Consider the following 18,561-nt stretch of genomic DNA (forward strand, 5'->3'; position numbering starts at 1 on the left):
GTTAGTAAAGGAATCTTGAATATTAGAATAAGGCAATAAATTAAATTCAGATGGAATCGCTTCCTTAAATTTAGTAACAGCACTATCAGATAAACATCTAGTGTAGACACTTTTACCCAGAGGTGAGTAGTCCTGTAATATGAATTCAAAAGTTATTAAATAATGGTTTGATAAAATAGGATTCTATGGAAAGACTATTAAGTCATTGATTTCCACACCATAAGCCAAAACAAGGTCGAGGGTGTGATTAAAACAGTGAGTAGGTTTATGTACACTACTGACTAAAACCAATCGAATCTAATAAGAGAGATTAACGCAGTAATAAGGCTATTATTATCAATGTCCACGTGAATATTAAAATCTCCTACAATGATTACTTCATCAGATTTAAGGACTATGTTTGACAGAAGAGTACGGATCAGGGGCCTCATGTATCAGTTCAATTAAATTCAATTCGATTTTATTTATAGTGTCGAATAATAACAAAAGTTATCTCAGGACACTTTACAGAGTAGGTCAAGACCACACTCAATGACTTATTTATGATTTACATAGACCCAACAATTCCTCTGTAGAGTACGGTGGCAACGAAAACCTTCCCTATAACAGGCAGGAACGTCAGACAGACCCAGCTCTGTAGAGGAAGGCCATCTGTCTTGACCGGTTGGGGAGGAAGAAAAGGAGAGAGAAAGAGAGAAAAGACACACAGATGGACAGAGAGAGACAGACACACTCCCAGAGATGCAAGCAAAGCCTAACAGTAACTATAATAATATTTATAGTAATGTGAATATAACGTATATGTTAAGACAGTTAATACAACAGAATAGTAGAAACAAGCACAGCTAAGGTGACAGAATATGAAAATGATAATAATTATGATGGCAAACATGATCAATGATGAGTAGTGGCAATAGCAGCTACGATACAGCTACAAATTTTATAGTTTATTAAACTAGTGATAGTATATATGAGTAACAGTGATAATAGCAGCAGGAAGCGTCATGTAGGACCACAGCGGCAGGCACCACCACGATCAGCAGAGACCTGCGAGACGACAAAGCACAAACAGCTCCGGGGAAGAAGCTGAATTAGTAACATGCATTGATGAGACATGAATGATACAGACAGAGAGGAGAGAAGCTCAGAGTATCAGGAAAAGTATTATCCCCCGGCAGACTAGGCCTATAGCAGCATAATTAAGCAGAATAAAGTCTTATCGTAAGCCCTAGCTGTAAGCTTTATCAAAAAGGAAAGTTTTAAGTTTACTTTTAAATAAGGGGACAGTGTCTGCCTCCCAAATAACATTTGGGAGTTTGTTCCACAGGAGAGGAGCTTGGTAGCTGAAGGCTCTGCCTCCACTTCTACTTTTGGAGACTCTAGGAACGACGAGTAGCCCTGCATTCTCAGAGCGCAGAGATCTAGTTGGGTGATGCGGTACTATGAGCTCTTTAAGATACGACGGAGCCTGACCAATAAGAGCTTTGTACGTAAGGAGAAGGATTTTAAATTCTATTCTAGATTTTACAGGTAGCCAGTGCAGAGAAGCTAATACAGGAGAAATATGTTCTCTTCGATTTGTTTTAGTTAGTACACGAGCTGCAGCATTTTGGACCAACTGGAGACTCTTAACAGACTTATTGGAGCAGCGTGATAATAAGGAGTTGCAATAGTCCAGCCTAGAAGTAACAAATGCATGGACAAGTTTCTCTGCATCTTTCTGAGACACAATGTTCCTAATTTTTGCAATATTACGCAGGTGAAAATCTGCAGTCCTTGTTGTTAGTTTTATGTGAGAATCGAAGGACATATCCTGATCAAAAATAACACCCAGATTCCTTACTGTGGTGCTGGAGGACAACACAACATCATCCAGAGTAACAATGTCTTTAGCTATTGAGTTTCGGAGCCCTTTGGGGCCAAGTACAATAACTTCAGTTTTGTCTGCGTTTAACATCAGAAAATTGCAGGTCATCCAGCTTTTTATTCCCTTGATGCACATTTGAAGTTTATCTAACTGATGGGTTTCTTCTGGTTTGATCGACAAATATAATTGTGTATCATCAGCATAACAATGAAAATTTATGGAGTGCTTCCTTATAATATTTCCTAAGGGAAGCATATATAAGGTGAAAAGAATCTGTCCAAGGACAGAACCCTGTGGGACTCCGTGACTAACTTTAGTGTGCATGGAGGATTTGTCATTAACATGTACAAACTGATCTATCTGATAAATATGACTTAAATCAGCTCAGTGCGGTTCCTTTAATGCCAATTAGATGCTCCAGTCTCTGTAGCAGGATGTGATGGTCAATAGTGTCGAAGGCAGCACTAAGATCTAGTAAAACAAGCACAGAGACGAGTCCTTTGTCTGAAGCTATTAGAAGGTCGTTAGTAATTTTCACCAGTGCTGTCTCAGTGCTATGATTTGCTCTAAATGCTGACTGGAAATCCTCAAATATCTCATTATTATGTAAAAACTCACACAACTGATTGGCAACTAATTTCTCGAGGATCTTAGAGAGAAAAGGAAGGTTAGATATAGGTCTATAGTTGGCTAGAACCTCAGGATCAAGACTGGGCTTTTTAAGAAGAGGTTTAATTACAGCTACTTTAAAAGACTGGGTACATAACCTGCTGATAAAGACATGTTAATCATATCTAATACAGGAGTGCTAATTAAAGGTAACACTTCTTTAAGTAACCTAGTTGGAATAGAGTCTAGGAGACAAGTAGAAGGTTTTGATGCTGAAATAGTAGAGGTTAATTTGTTAAGGTCGAATGTAGAAAAGCAGTCCAAGAATATATCAGGTTGTACAGTTTGTAAGGTTCCTGGGTTTGATGAAAAATTGGTGCCAAGCGAGTTGATTTTGTCTCGAATAGTAATAATTTTGTCATTAAAGAAGGTCATGAAGTCGTTACTACTGAGGGTTATAGGAATACATGGCTCAATAGAGCTGTGGCTCTCTGTCAGCCTGGCTACAGTGCTGAAAAGAAATCTAGGATTGTTCTTATTCTCCTCTATTAAAGATGAGTAATAGGCTGCTCTGGCATTACGGAGGGCCTTCCTATAGGTTTTAAGACTTTCTTGCCAAACTAAGTGAGATTCCTCCAGTTTAGTGGAGCGCCATTTACTTTCCAACTTTCACGATATTTGTTTTAATTCACAGGTTTGTGAGTTATACCACAGAGCTAACTTCCTCTGTTTTATCATCTTCTTTTTTAAAGGAGCTACAGAGTCGAGTGCTGTTCTTAGAGAGCCTGCAACACTGTCAACAATGTGATCAATTTCAGAGAAACTAACGTTAGTGCAGGAGTCTTGAATATTAGGATGAGGCATTAAAGTAAATGCAGATGGAATCGCTTCCTTAAATTTAGTTATAGCACTATCAGATAAACATCTAGTGTAGACACTTTTACCCAGAGGTGAGTAGTCCTGTAATATGAATACAAAAGTTATTAAATAATGGTCTGATAAAATAGGATTCTGTGGAAAGACTATTAAGTCATTAATTTCCACACCATAAACCAAAACAAGGTCGAGGGTGTGATTAAAACTGTGAGTAGGTTTATGTATGTATCAATGTTGCGTACGCACAAAAATGTGGCGTACGCCATTTTCCACGCCAACGTTCAGATGTATGAAAAGTGAAATGGCCGTGGAAATGTGCGGTGCGCCACGCAAACTTCATGGCTGTCGTACGCACGTTTCTACAGCTACTGATTCGTTGGCGACACTTAGAGGTGATGCTGGGAAACTGTTAGTTATGTGAAAACAATTCATCCTCAGTGTAATGTGCGCATCGGAGACACATTAATGGACAATTAACACACACGTGTTTGCAATCATATGGATGGATATAAAAGCATGCGCAATTTAATGAAAAATGGCATTAACAATGGCAGCCTTGGCCTTGTTAGAAGACATTGCAAATGGTTATATCAGACGTGAGAGGGTGTTTAGAGAGCGGGAAGATCTGTTGGCAAGTGACGACAACTGGCTCATGAGTCATTTCAGGTTGCCGAGGCCAGTGTTACTGGAGCTGTGCGCGGAGCTGCGGCCAGCCCTAGAACGACACACAGCCAGGAGCCAGGGGTTGTCCGTTCCCACACAGGTGCTGACCACTCTGGGGTTTCTGGCAACACATGACTCGTTCAATCTAAACAAAAGCATGGTTGGTAACAGGTTGGAGGCTGGCATGGTGCGCGATGGGTGGCTTCTCGGTGAGTAAATAATTTATCTGTAATGCGCCCCGAATTTAAACCAGCACAATGCCCGTTTGGACACGCGCATTCAAATATGTGTTTTTGTTTTTTTCCTTGGTATATATATATATATATATATATGGTTACCCCCTGAGAACGTGGCTGTTGACCCCACGAAATCAGCAAACTTTCTGCTGCTGCTGTTAAACTGGTTACAGTTATCCCCCTATGAAATAAGAAGCTCCTGCACCTTGAAGGTCTTGTCACATGTCCATGTTGTTCAAATTGTAGCTGAATACAGTCCTACTTTTGAGTGAAATCCATAATTTTGTGGGCTGCCATTTTTTACAATCTCAGCCGAGTAAATTAGATTATTGCGGCCAATATTGACGGTTGCTTCACTATGTGTTATGCTCTTGATGGTTCTCTCTGATCAATCAGTGTTTTGCAGTGTTTTAAAATACCAGGAACTACCCATAACTTTTGCTGTTAGAAAACCAATAAAGAGCAAGTCAAGCCATACCATGCCGTGGAAATGCAGCATCATTTATTGAGTTAATGCTCTTGATGGTTCTCTCTGATCAATCAGTGGTTTGCAGTGTTTTAAAATACCAGGAACTACCCATAACTTTTGCTGTTAGAAGACCAATAAAGAGCAAGTCAAGCCATACCATGCCTGGGAAATGCAGCATAATTTATTGAGTCAATGAAGGTGGGTGTTCTGTATTCATTGTATTATTTTACTTGTGCTTTAGGATTTTCTTTCATTTTCCTTTTTTTTAAATGGATAGATAGTTCTCATGATTTTATAACAAGCATAAGCGGCCGAAATGGGTTTTCTCAGGAGGGTGGCTGGAGTCTCCCTTAGAGATAGGGTGAGAAGTTCAGCCATCCGTGAGGAACTCGGAGTAGAGCCGCTGCTCCTTAGAGTTGAAAGGAGCCAGTTGAGGTGGTTCGGGCATCTAGTAAGGATGCCCCCTGGGCGCCTCCCTAGGGAGGTGTTCCAGGCACGTCCAGCTGGGAGGAGGCCTCGGGGAAGACCCAGGACTAGGTGGAGAGATTATATCTCCACACTGGCCTGGGAACGCCTCGGGATCCCCCAGTTAGAGCTGGTTAATGTGGCCCGGGAAAGGGAAGTTTGGGGTCCCCTGCTAAAGCTGCTGCCCCAACCCGACCCCGGATAAGCGGATGAAGATGAGATGAGATGAGATGCATTTAAATTTTGGATTGTGTTTTGATTAGGTAACGAGTTGCCAAGAACATGTTTTTGAAGCCTATATACTTATTTAAGCAAAAGGATATTGTAAAGACCTTATTTTATGCAATGTTTTATGTTTAAGGCAAATGTTAGAAATGGTTCAGAAGAACAATTTTAACCAAAAAAATGGGATTGAGGGACTTATTGATTTGTAAAAGTATCCATGGTTTAGGAAGTGTTAAGCAGGAAGTCATTATTTTAGTATAATGCAAGGGAGGGGAAGCTCATTTTTCCGGCCTACATCATAAATGTGTTTGTTTATTTAAATGTAAATTCTACCCTTCGTTCCTTTTCAAGAAGATGATCTGTGACCTTGTCGTACTAACTGGGTGTCTTTACAAGGGACTTGACCAGTGTCCTCTCAATGGCCAGCAGAGCTAGGCGGCTTCAACGGCCTTGGCCCAGCTGGAGCTGCTGCGCCAGGCTACTGTGAAGTGTGACCACCTGTGAGTGTGAGTTTGGGTGACGGGGGGAGGAGCTCTGAAGCTGTAGCTGCTCGTTTGGGAAAGAAACACAACGCTAGTCGTTTTTAACAAAGACAAAGTTGCTGGGGATCGGTAAAGTCTCGGCCAACGGAATGAAAAACTTGGAAAATGCTCTGTTGGATGTTTATTTTTCAAGATCGCTGATTCGCTCATTTAGCTGTCAATCAAAAAAGGATTCGCGACTCATGACAGCTCATCCAATCATCATGCAGAAGCCGAGAGTTCAGGCCAGCCCACTGTCCCATAGAACCCCAGAGACGCTGAGCATCTGATGACCATCTAGTTTCTCTGCAGTGAAACAACACACTCTACGCTTCCCCACTGAAGTCAGTAGAAGCTGAGCGTCCAACTGTGTAAAGCGCTGTGGAGCCGTTGTGTTTCCCATTAGACTGACACGGGAGTGCCTGCACTCGACTCGCGTAGCCGGTGTAATCTTCACCAGAGATACAGAGTGCCGTGTGTGTCTACCCTCTAAAAAATCCTTTTCCTGTTACAATATTTAAAAAATGACTCCCATTCCCTCCTGGTCCTGGAAAAAAAACTCCCATTTATGTAGCAGCGTGTTTTGTTAGTCTGGCTCCCGGGCGTTGGAGCTCATGTTGCTAATTCAGTAAACGTCAGCCAGTTGGCCGTATCCCCCTGCCCCCCCCAACGTCACATCAATGCCTCTTTTGGAAAGAGAAAATGAGGTTAAATTCTGACAAGATGGCGATTTGATTAAGTTGAGAGGGCCCCGATAGAGAGGCTACGTCCATTTTCTATCGTGTATTGTTACTGCCTTGTCTACCTAATAATGAGTGTTTGTTAAGATGAGGTAACCATTTGAATTGGTGAGCGCAGAGGGAAAAGAGACAAGATAGAGAATGTAAATTAGAATGTACAGTAAATCCCTGATAACGTCATGCAGTTTCTTTGGTGATCAAGGACTAACCAAATGTCTCTGAACTTTGTTCCCTGCTAAGATATAAAAAACGTGAAATATCTGTGTGTGTGTGAGTGAGAGAGAGAGAGAGAGAGAGAGAGAGAGAGAGAGAGATTTTTTTGATTTTTGAATCAACTTTATTTTCCGTTCATTTTTCAAAAACATAACGATATATTATATTTAAGTCTTTACACTCTTACTCTTAGAGTAAATAAATTAGTGAAAGAATAAATAAATAAATACTTAATTCACATGAGCACATCTCCAAACTGCAGTGTGTGGTTTTCCACAGAACACAACGCCTGATTAAAACACCAAACCTGCTGGAAGGAGTCCAGATCTCCTGCTGCGTTAAAAAACTTAAAATCAATGAGGAGTCTGGACTTTATCATATTAATACACACAGTCACAGGTTCAACAATAAAACCATCCTCCACCTTTCTCCTCCGGCTAAAATACACAGCCATCTTGGCCTGCCCTAAAACAAAGTTTAAAAGCTGGCATTTGTTCTTGTGTTGGCGTGTGTATTTAAAACCCAGAATAAAAAGCTGCTTGGTAAAAACCTCCCCACATTTGGAAAAAACAGTTTGTAAAAACAGAAACAAGGGTAAAAGACGAAGACACTCATAAAAACAGTGAAACACAGTCTCTCTTTGGTCGCAGTAGGGACACTTGTCCTCTACTGCAGGGTTTATGGTGGACACAAAGGAGTTTACTGCGATTACTCCATGGAGGAGTCGCCAGTGAATGTCTGCATGTCTTTTGGAGAGTGAAGGCTTGTAGAAGGACCTCCATTCTGGTCTGGCTGCAGGAGCCAGTTGCAGATAACTCCTCCATGGAGTATCAGGTCTTCTGTCCAGTTTTGTTTTGTTTATTGCTTTTACCAGTATTCTGTAAAATGTTCTTCCTGTGGTACCATCCAGTGGTGCGGGGTGTGTGTAATCCATTCCAAGGTATCTGAAGCCTCCTTCTTTCCACTGTAGGCCACCAGGCAGCCTGAGCCGACCCCCCAGCTCTCCCCCAGCCATCAGAGCCTCGCTTTTCCCCCAGTTCACCCTAGCAGATGAAATAAAACCAAAGTCTTTTACAGTGTTAGTTAAAAAGTCAATGTCTTTTTGTGATTTAATTAAAACAACGAGATAATCCGCATACACAGACAGTTTAAAAGACACAGGACACTGGGGGAAACACACACCTGTCAGTTTAGCTCTGAGTTTGTGGAGCAGAGGCTCGATGGCGATCGAATATAACATCCCAGAGAGAGAGCAGCCCTGCCTCACCCCTCTCTGGATCTCAAATGGTGTGCCCAGCCCGCCGTTAATTTTCAGAACGCTTGCAATGTCACTATAGAGAACCCGGACCATGGCTATGAAACCAGGGTTGAACCCAAAAGCAGCCAGAGTCTGCCACAGGTACTGGTGTTCAACCCGGTCAAAAGCCTTTTCTTGGTCTATTGAAATCAGACCAGTCTCTATACCCAATGAACTGGAGAGCTCCAAAACGTCTCGAATTAAAGTGACATTGTCACTGATGAGCCTGCCGGGCACACAGTAGGTCTGGTCAGGGTGGATGATGGACGCCAGCACCTCTCTCAGTCTAAGGGCCAGAGCTTTGGACAGGATCTTATAATCTGTGCACAGCAATGAGACCGGCCTCCAATTTTTAAATTTCTGCAGGTCTCCCTTTTTAGGCAGCAGGGTTATTGCGGCCCTCCTGCAGCTCAGAGGCAGTCTGCCAGTCTTTAGACTTTCATTTAGGACCTCTAGCAGATCTGGTCCTAGGGTGGACCAGAAGGACTTGTAAAAGTCTGCAGGAAGGCCGTCCATGCCTGGAGCTCTGCCGCTCTGCAGGCTCATGGTGGCAGTGTGGAGCTCCTGCAGCGTCACCTCTGCTGCCAACTCCCTGTTGTCAGCCTCGCTGACCTGAGGGAGACCGCTGAGGAAGCTGTTGCACACATTTGGATTATTTGTCCACTCACTCTTAAAGAGGTCTCTGTAGAAACCGGCAGCATACTTCCTAATCTCAGATGAGTCTGAGATTTGGGAGCAGCTACCCGTGCGTAAAGAATGAATGGTCTTCCTTTGTCCATTTTTTCGCTCCAGCCCAAAGAAGAAGCGAGATGGGGCGTCCATCTGTGTGATGTTCATGAACCTAGACCTGACCAGAGCCCCCTGTGCTGAGACGCCCAGCAGGTTGGCTATGGCCGACTTTTTTGACTTGAGGGAGTCTAAAAGCCCTCGGTTTGCTGTGGAGTCTGCTAAGGTCTGTAGCTCCACTACCTGCGACTCCAGATCTTTCATGGACCGGTTTAAGTCTGTAGTGACACCACAAGTGAACTGCTGGCAGAGCTGCTTTATCTGGGTTTTACCAAAGTCCCACCACTGTTGTATGTTAGTGAAGGCAGGCCTGCTCTCTCTGTGGGACTTTCAAAAAAACTTAAAAGCAGTTCTAAAAGCCTGGTCATCTAAAAGGGCCATGTTAAAATGCCAATAGGCGCTCTTAAAACGGATGTTTTTGATAAAAACATGACAGGAGACTAAAAAATGATCACTAAAACCCACAGGCTGAATAAAACACCCCTAAAAAATATTTAAATGGTGTTTAAAACAATAAAAACGGTCCAGTCTGGCCAGAGATAAAACCCCCTCCCTACTGTGGCTCCAGGTGTACTGTCTGTGCTGACTGTTAAAAACCCTCCACACATCACTCAGCTCATGGTTCTCCATAAGTTGTCTGAGTGTGCGAGATGAAGGAGGGTGTGGCTCAGGATGGTTCCTGTCCAGGGCTGGATTTACTGTGCAATTAAAACCCCCCCCTAAAAACATAAAACCATCATCCTCACAGTTCTTAATACAGTCACTTAAAATGTTTAAAAACGCTACCCTGTCCACTGCGTTAGTGGGAGTGTAGACATTTAAAAACACAAACGTTTTCAAAGACAGCTTTTACTTTCAATAAAACACCTGGAACGACTTCATCAATAGTAAAAGAAAAAGGTAAAAAGCTCTGAGCAAATAAAATCCCCACTCCTCCACTCAGACTGGACCTGTGACTTAAAACCACCTCCCCTTTAAAAGCCCTCTTCCAGTCACTTTCATTGTCTACAGTGCTGTGAGTTTCTTGAACAAACATGACATCAATTCTTTTAGTCTCCATCAGTTTAAAAAGGGTGGCTATGGGAGGCCGTTTGGGATGAAAACATTGAAATATGTGCACACACACACACACACTGAAATACATGCACGTACACGCTGAGAACGTACACACACACACTGACAATGTGCACGTACACACTGAAAACGTACACACACACACTGACAATGTGCACGTACACACTGAAAACGTACACACACACACTGACAATGTGCACGTACACACTGAAAACGTACACACACACGTTGACAATATGCACACATTGAAATACTTGCACATACATTGACATGATGTGCACAAACACACTGAAAATGTCCACACCCTACCAACTTCTCACACAGCGAAATATAGGCTAACTGTGTGTGTGTGTCCGAGTATCTGAGTGTGCGTGTAAAATGTCAGTGCGCCCAGAAGTTGTTTCAATGTAACCGGAAGGCACCGCCGACAGCTACTTCTCTCTCCATGGGTTCAGGGATGCCGAACTAAATATTATTATTATTATTATTATTATGATTTTGTTAATCTGTGAGCACGTGATTAATTTTGCATATGGTTGCCTAGATCCATAACCTGTCACTCGAGGCACATTACCTGCTCATAAATCTTATTTATCATTCGCCGTTATTTTATTTTGGAAAATTAGGACAGGAAGTAGTGACCTTTGACCGCGGACGACCCGGACAATCAAGTTCGTTGGAGAGAAAAAACTTGGACAGTCGCGATGGCGGGCAACAATTCGGAGGAGGCTATCGGTGTTTTGAGGAGGCTTCTCGGTTCACCAGAACTCATTAATTGTCTTGTGAACCGAGGAGCCTCTGTAAACACGAGAAATCCCGTCAACAATGAGAATAATGAGATAAGCGTGTTGTTTCGGCCAAACCAATGCCTAAATGTTAATATGAGGAGCGACACCCCCCCTCCCGCCGTGGCCCCACAGGAGCAGACACCGCGCTTCCAAGCCAGGCGATTCAGCAACTGGGGCGGGCCAAAGGCAAAGACAAGGTGGGTGACATGCGAATGATTTTGCTTTATTATTTCCTGGGCCTCAATTAAACATAAATAAATGACGCCTATTCATTATGTCCACTTTCCAGACCAAAACTATCGCCCCGCCGTGAAAGTGCATTTTTTAAGGACGTAATATTGCTCTGCAGCCCCCGGGACAAAAAGGCCATGTTATATGAAAAGGGCCACATCGTGAGTGCACTGGAAGTGGATAAAACATGGGACCACACGACCCTGCTACTCAATCTGCGTCAGGCGTTTGATGGGAAGATTCCTTCTGGAGCGAGGTATGTCATCTTGGCACGCTAGCGGAGTTAGCTCGATAAAGCTAACGTTTCGTAGTTGAGCTCAAATAAGACAGCTAGTCAGCTAAATGAAGCAAACCTTACGTTAACTAGCTAACGTTAATACTGGCAGCTAAAGAGTAAGCGGGATCTGTTAGCCACGAACGGGTAACGTTAGTTCTCCCTGTGTGTTAAATATTGTGAAGTAACGGTAATTATCGTGTTAAAGTTGTTTAGTAGGGTGTGATCTAAGTATTTGGATGTTCGTGTGTGCATGGATTCTTGTTTCAGTCTGGAGATGCTTCTGCCGTGTGGGAACACACTGGTTACACCCACGCTTAGCAGAGGTCAGCAGTTAGACGCTTCTATGGTGCACAAGATCTTCAAAAGCGCTCCGCTGTATATCAGGCCGCCAGTGGCCCTGGAGGTAAGCAGCAGAGGACAGATGCGTGAGAACTTGACCTGCCCCTGCCCCTGTCCCTTTTAAAAATCTTTTTGTTTTTAAAGACCAATTCTTATCCGAATAAAATGAATAGCTTGTGGTTCTGATTAAAATTCAAGTTGGTTTGAATGTAGTCCTTTCTTGTTCTGCTTGGCTTAATTTGTATTTGTGTGAGTAAGTGCAGCAGACTTGCATAGTTGGAGTCACAGGCATGTCACATTTATTTATTCAGCCCTTATTCACACTTAGTTCCCTGGATGCGAAGTTCTCAGTTAATGGCAATTTACATGTTGTACAGCAAGCCAGATGGACAACATCACTGCCTGTATGTGTAAGCTAAGACTCCGTGCCTGTAGCCCTACCAAAGCTAATGCTAACCAGTCGCCACCGTTCAATATGTCAACTCATGCAATGAAACCTGACTTGGTTGATCTCGCTTTGTGAGATAGGGCTCTAGTGTTGCATCCCAACAAAGTTTTTTTTATGACAACTTAACATTTGATCACCTGACGGTTGCAACGGAAAAATCTAAGCTTTTGAGATTAAGGTTATCAGCAGGGAGCATGATGACCAGTGATTATAAGTTAAGCTAACAATTCATTTGTTTCTTATTTCAGCCTGCGATGAAAGAAGGCAGTGATTCAAGTACAGAGGAAGATGACTGGGTGGAAGAGGAGGATATGTTTGTCCCAGCCACTGCAGTTGCCCAACAGGAAGTCCAAATGTTCTCATCACAGCCCTCCACAAGTGACCAGACCCCCAATCGTTGGCTGGATCCCAGACCTCAAGTCTATGCCCCAGCCACTGCAGTTGCCCAGGCTTCATGCAGCCCAGGACAGAAAGCCCAAGCTTCTTCATCACGGCCCTCCACAAGTGACCAGACCCCAAGCCAATGGCAGAACGATTATGGAACGTACATCGACCTCATTCATGAGACATCAGATGAAGATAATGATGACGACCTCTACAGTGCTATCATTGCCAGTATTGAAGATCAGACGTATGTGGTTTTTTTCTTACTACAGTAAAGATTTCACTTCAAGTGTTGAACTGTAGGCTTTGGCACAGTGGAAGTTTGACAATAAGCAGAAAATACTGTGCAGACTATGAGCCTTCAGATTGACACTTTTTACAGTAGCTATGAGTTTAAAGTGCCGACTTTCTGCTTTAATTTGAATGTATTTACATTACTGTTGATCAGTGAATCCTTAAAGACGGAACCACTCTTACTCTTTGCCTATAAGATGAAAGACCCATGTCATTGTTAATATAAGCACAGTTACTGATTGATCTGTCATTCTTACTTTTAGGCAGCCAAAAGAACAAATCCCCATTAGTCAAATATTGAGTGAACTCAGGGACAAAATTGATAACCTGCAAGTGTGCAAGTTCAACATCAATCGTTCGGCAGTCCTCGATGGAGCAATAAGGGGGTTCAGACGGCTCTGCTATGAACCAAATAAGAAGATGTCAGTAAAGTTTTCTGATGACAGGGGAACCACGGAAGAGGCGGTGGACCTCGGTGGCCCTCGCCGAGAGTTTCTACGTCTGCTGATGGAAACACTGGCAGAGTCAGACATGTTTGTTTAACATCTAAACTTGGCTCTCAGTTCGTCTGGTGTGTATATCAGCATTTTCCAAAAAACATGTATTAAGGGTGTATTTATTTGTTTGTTCACTTGATTTCTTTAACCCATGCTTTTGATACAGCCTCATGTGCAGGGGCAACTGATGGTTTTGAGTTTTGGCTGTTGTTTTCTGAATTGTGGTTTTTCAGGTTAAGACACCATGTCAGGCAGCATCTCATCCCATCATAATCAAAGTGATTCTTAATATGAAAAAACTCTGCTGCTGTGCCTCCCCAGATATTTACCCACATGCTGCTACTGATTTGTTTTTATCTTGTATATTGTTAACTTTTTTTTTAGCTGTGCGGGAGGACAGATATTTCATAGCTGGCAGAGCAATTGCTGTCAGCCTGGTGCATGGAGGCCCCCCACCCTGTTTCCTCTCGAGAACACTGTTTACCTGCATAGCAGAGGGACCTGATACATGCAGGCCTTTACTGGAGGACATTACAGACATGGACCTCTATAGTAAACTAAAACAGGTTTGTAGAGAGTTTATTTTGTTGCTGATACCAGTTGTATTGTGCATGGTTCCTGTCTTTATTCAAACATCTCTCTCTCTCAGATTTCAGAAGCCAAAACACCGGAGGACCTGCAAAAGTTTACAGAGCCACTCACTGACTACCTGGCCACTGCTGGCTGCTTGAGACATCTTACAAGCCTGGTTGACAAGGACAAACTGTTGGAAGATGTCCTGATGTTTCAGGTGGATCAGGGTGTCTGTGGTCCCTTGGAAAGGTATATTTTGTCACAGTGCAAATCTGTTAGCTTTCCTGTGATATGGTTTAGACACAATGTGAATATAGTATAAACAGGAGACTGTTATACACTACCATTAACAGTATACCCATCTTATTATTGCAACACATACACTACGTTCATTGAATATTGGGCTGCATTTGCTCTTTACCTCAATATAACTCTGCTCATGACTGATATCACCAGTAGCCTACATTTGTGGCACTTAAATTCATTCTGACTGCCTGTGTATGCCTTCTTGTGTATCTATGTTGTGTATGTGTGTGTGTGTGTGTGTGTAGGTTCAGTGATGGATTGAGAACACTTGGAGTGCTCCAGAAAATAAAACATCATCCCGAAGCCTTTCGCCCTGTCCTGTGCTACAGCCCTGGGACCCTGACTGCTGAAATCATGGATGACCTCTTCGCCATAAGATGGTCAGAGATGGGAAGCAATAACAGGACGGATGAGAACAGGGTGGTTGCCTACTGGAGCGATTATTTACAGGATGCCGAAGGTGGGCGATTTTATTATCTGTAAAGCTATGGATTTTCGCCCTTACTTTGCAGTCAGTGTATGGATATGGAATAGTGTTTAAACTTGACTGGAACTATTGGTGTTGTATGCTTTTAATTAAGAACTGAGTGTTCTCTTTTGTAAATCAAAGAGTAACTTTGCCATCTTGAAACCCAGACCCTATTACACTGGCAATGAAAAATAATTGCTTACATTACTAAAATAAGCAAGGTGTCCAAGGTGAGCGATCAGTACAGTGTTCATATTTTGTATGATTCTTGCCTTCAAATTACTAACATACCACACTGTGACATTAAGCAATTAGTAGTGAAAATACTTTGCTGCAGTCAGGAGTAACTGGAGCATCCTTCCTATGAAATCTGTAAAATTATTTTGCTGTCACCCTATTGCTACGTGTACAAAACATTTAATTGTCTTTTTTTATTGCTTTGTTCATTGAAATCAGTAGAGACAATAGTTTTCTTTAAACACATCAAAAACATCAGTTTATAATGTATATGCATGCAAGCAGTTTGTTTTTGACAACCATTGCATAATATTGCTTCACATCTATGTGATGTTCATTATACTAAGAGGAAAAAAATATTAGTAAAGACTTTACTTTTAGTTTTAATCAGAACCAGTGATTGTTGTTAATTAATAACCATTAATCTTGTCATGGTATTTTTCAGAGGACGAAGGACCAATAAAGCTGGGAGGCATTCTGTCATTTGCAACAGGATGTGATGTGATGCCACCAATCGGGTTTTCTCCTAAACCCTTTCTAGAATTCCAAAGAGGGAGATACCCGATAGCAAACACATGTGTAAACTGTCTCCGATTACCTCTTCACAAGTCCTACGAGGACTTCAAAAGTAACATGGATTTTGCAATCCGAAACACTCAGGGATTTGGAATGGAGTAAAAAGAAAAGTCTCAGGTAGCCTAGTGCTCACAATTCTCACATCTGGTTTGCAAATGTTTTTTGTTTCTTATTTGTATTTGTAATTTTTTACAAGCCCTTGAGTATCACAGACCTTACAGCAAGGTTACATAAAATGTGGTGTTTGTAGGTACAGTGTCAAGGAAGAGTTCATTGTTACTTGATATGTTCAACTTACTTTGTAGTGCACTCAGGTAAAAGATGAGATGTAATATAAAATGAAAGAGTGCAGGTGTAGGCTACTACTGTCGATTAAATGCTGCTATGTTTTCAGATCCATGTGACAGGACTGTTACCATTCTTCACAGTGCTGTCTTTGTTCTTACTAGCAGTTCCGCAGAAATAGTTTACTCAAACCTTTGTTTCAAGGAAATTCAAAAGTGTCACAAATAAATTGATTCCATGGTTACCATCCTCAGTGAGTGGATCGATAGCCTGGTTGATTTCCTTGATGGTGGTGTCATTTATGTTTAAGTTGTTTTCAGGAACTTCAACATTGTTGTTGAGATTAAGCTCAGGCAATGGTCCAGCCTCATCAGTAACTGAAGATTCATTAGCATCAAGTACACTGCTCACAGCCGTGCTGTTCTGTCCGACCTGAGTAATCACACCTCTATACCACAACTGTAAAGGTGTCATGTGTCTCTCAGTAGATAGTGCATGGTTATTCCATTGGTCTCTAAATTCCCTGACAGCCCTTTGGATCCTTGGAAAGTAAATGTAATGCAAACTAACATGTGTAGCTCAGAAAGTGAATCAAGTATACATTCATTCTGCATGAACGTAAACAGATCAGAGTAATGGTATGAAACTACACGATTAAGCTCAGCCCACAGTCTTTCTATGCGCTGGTTATGCACACTGCGGCCTGTTATTATGCTGTTCCTGTTTAGTCCTCTTCGCCTGAGCATATATCGAGCTACCTCAGTGTTCTCCATACCCTGATCACATCAAACTCGTGAAGGCATTCCAAAGTTTTGAACTCCTTCCTGGAATAGGGATAGTACACTGGAAGCCCTGTTGTTGTTGAGGCACTCAAGGTAAATGATCGTGCGACTGAATCCGTCCACGCAGCCATGGAACACCATCCTCCAGCTGATGAGTTAATGGTTTCTGTCTATATGCCTGTCAAAACAAAGCAAAGGTAAGGTCTGAGTAAGCCTGGTGTTATCGTTATTATATTTGGTGACCCATCAGAATCTGTGACCTGCAGTGTTGGAAGGGGTAGACTCTGATCCTTCAGTAAAACTCAATACCACAATATGAAAATACTTAATTAAAAGTAAAAAAAAGAATAGAAGTACCCCATTACAAGCTAAATTTACTTAAAAGTACTAAAGTAATACTTAGTAAGTACTTATGCAGAAAATAGGGCCACGACTGCGATATTAAATAAATATATGGAACACTAATAATATTAAACCCAAAATGAGTGTTTTAACTAAAGTTAGATTTTAATGCAGGATTTTTACTTATAATTAAGTATTTTACATTGTGTTATTGACACTTCTACTGAGAGTATCTGAGTACTTCCTCTAACTGCAGGTCACAGAATCTGAAGGGTCACTACAGTGAAACATCGTCCAATTGCATATGTTTCTCTGTAGACACCAGATTCAAATGATCAGGTACTCCACAAATGACCTGATAACATGCATTGTGTGTGTTATTCCAACTCTACAAATGACCTGATAACATGCATTGTGTGTGTTATTCCAACTCTACAAATGACCTGATAACATGCATTGTGTGTGTTATTCCAACTCTACAAATGACCTGATAACATGCATTGTGTGTGTTATTCCAACTCTACAAATGACCTGATAACATGCATTGTGTGTGTTATTCCAACTCTACAAATGACCTGATAACATGCATTGTGGGTGTTATTCCAACTCCACAAATGACCTGATAACATGCATTGTGTGTGTTATTCCAACTCTACAAATGACCTGATAACATGCATTGTGTGTGTTATTCCAACTCTACAAATGACCTGATAACATGCATTGTGGGTGTTATTCCAACTCCACAAATGACCTGATAACATGCATTGTGTGTGTTATTCCAACTCTACAAATGACCTGATAACATGCATTGTGGGTGTTATTCCAACTCTACAAATGACCTGATAACATGCATTGTGTGTGTTATTCCAACTCTACAAATGACCTGATAACATGCATTGTGTGTGTTATTCCAACTCTACAAATGACCTGATAACATGCATTGTGTGTGTTATTCCAACTCTACAAATGACCTGATAACATGCATTGTGTGTGTTATTCCAACTCTACAAATGACCTGATAACATGCATTGTGTGTGTTATTCCAACTCTACAAATGACCTGATAACATGCATTGTGTGTGTTATTCCAACTCTACAAATGACCTGATAACATGCATTGTGTGTGTTATTCCAACTCTACAAATGACCTGATAACATGCATTGTGGGTGTTATTCCAACTCCACAAATGACCTGATAACATGCATTGTGTGTGTTATTCCAACTCTACAAATGACCTGATAACATGCATTGTGGGTGTTATTCCAACTCTACAAATGACCTGATAACATGCATTGTGTGCGTTATTCCAACTCTACAAATGACCTGATAACATGCATTGTGTGTGTTATTCCAACTCTACAAATGACCTGATAACATGCATTGTGTGTGTTATTCCAACTCTACAAATTACCTGATAACATGCATTGTGTGTGTTATTCCAACTCTACAAATGACCTGATAACATGCATTGTGTGTGTTATTCCAACTCTACTGTCTCCTTAAAATGACGTTGCCATACAGCTAAACCGCATTCTCAATTTACAATTTGTGACGTATCACGACACGAGCGTGGGATGTCTTTATTTGTTTCAACCCCTTATTAGCCTTATAATGTGTATTTGAACAGTAGACTAGAGGTTAAACAACTGCGAGCACAACATTTGACATCTAAACATTTGTTTCCTCTTTTTA

Source organism: Echiichthys vipera (assembly GCF_963691815.1).
Source record: "Echiichthys vipera genome assembly, chromosome: 4".
Taxonomy (NCBI): domain Eukaryota; kingdom Metazoa; phylum Chordata; class Actinopteri; order Perciformes; family Trachinidae; genus Echiichthys; species Echiichthys vipera.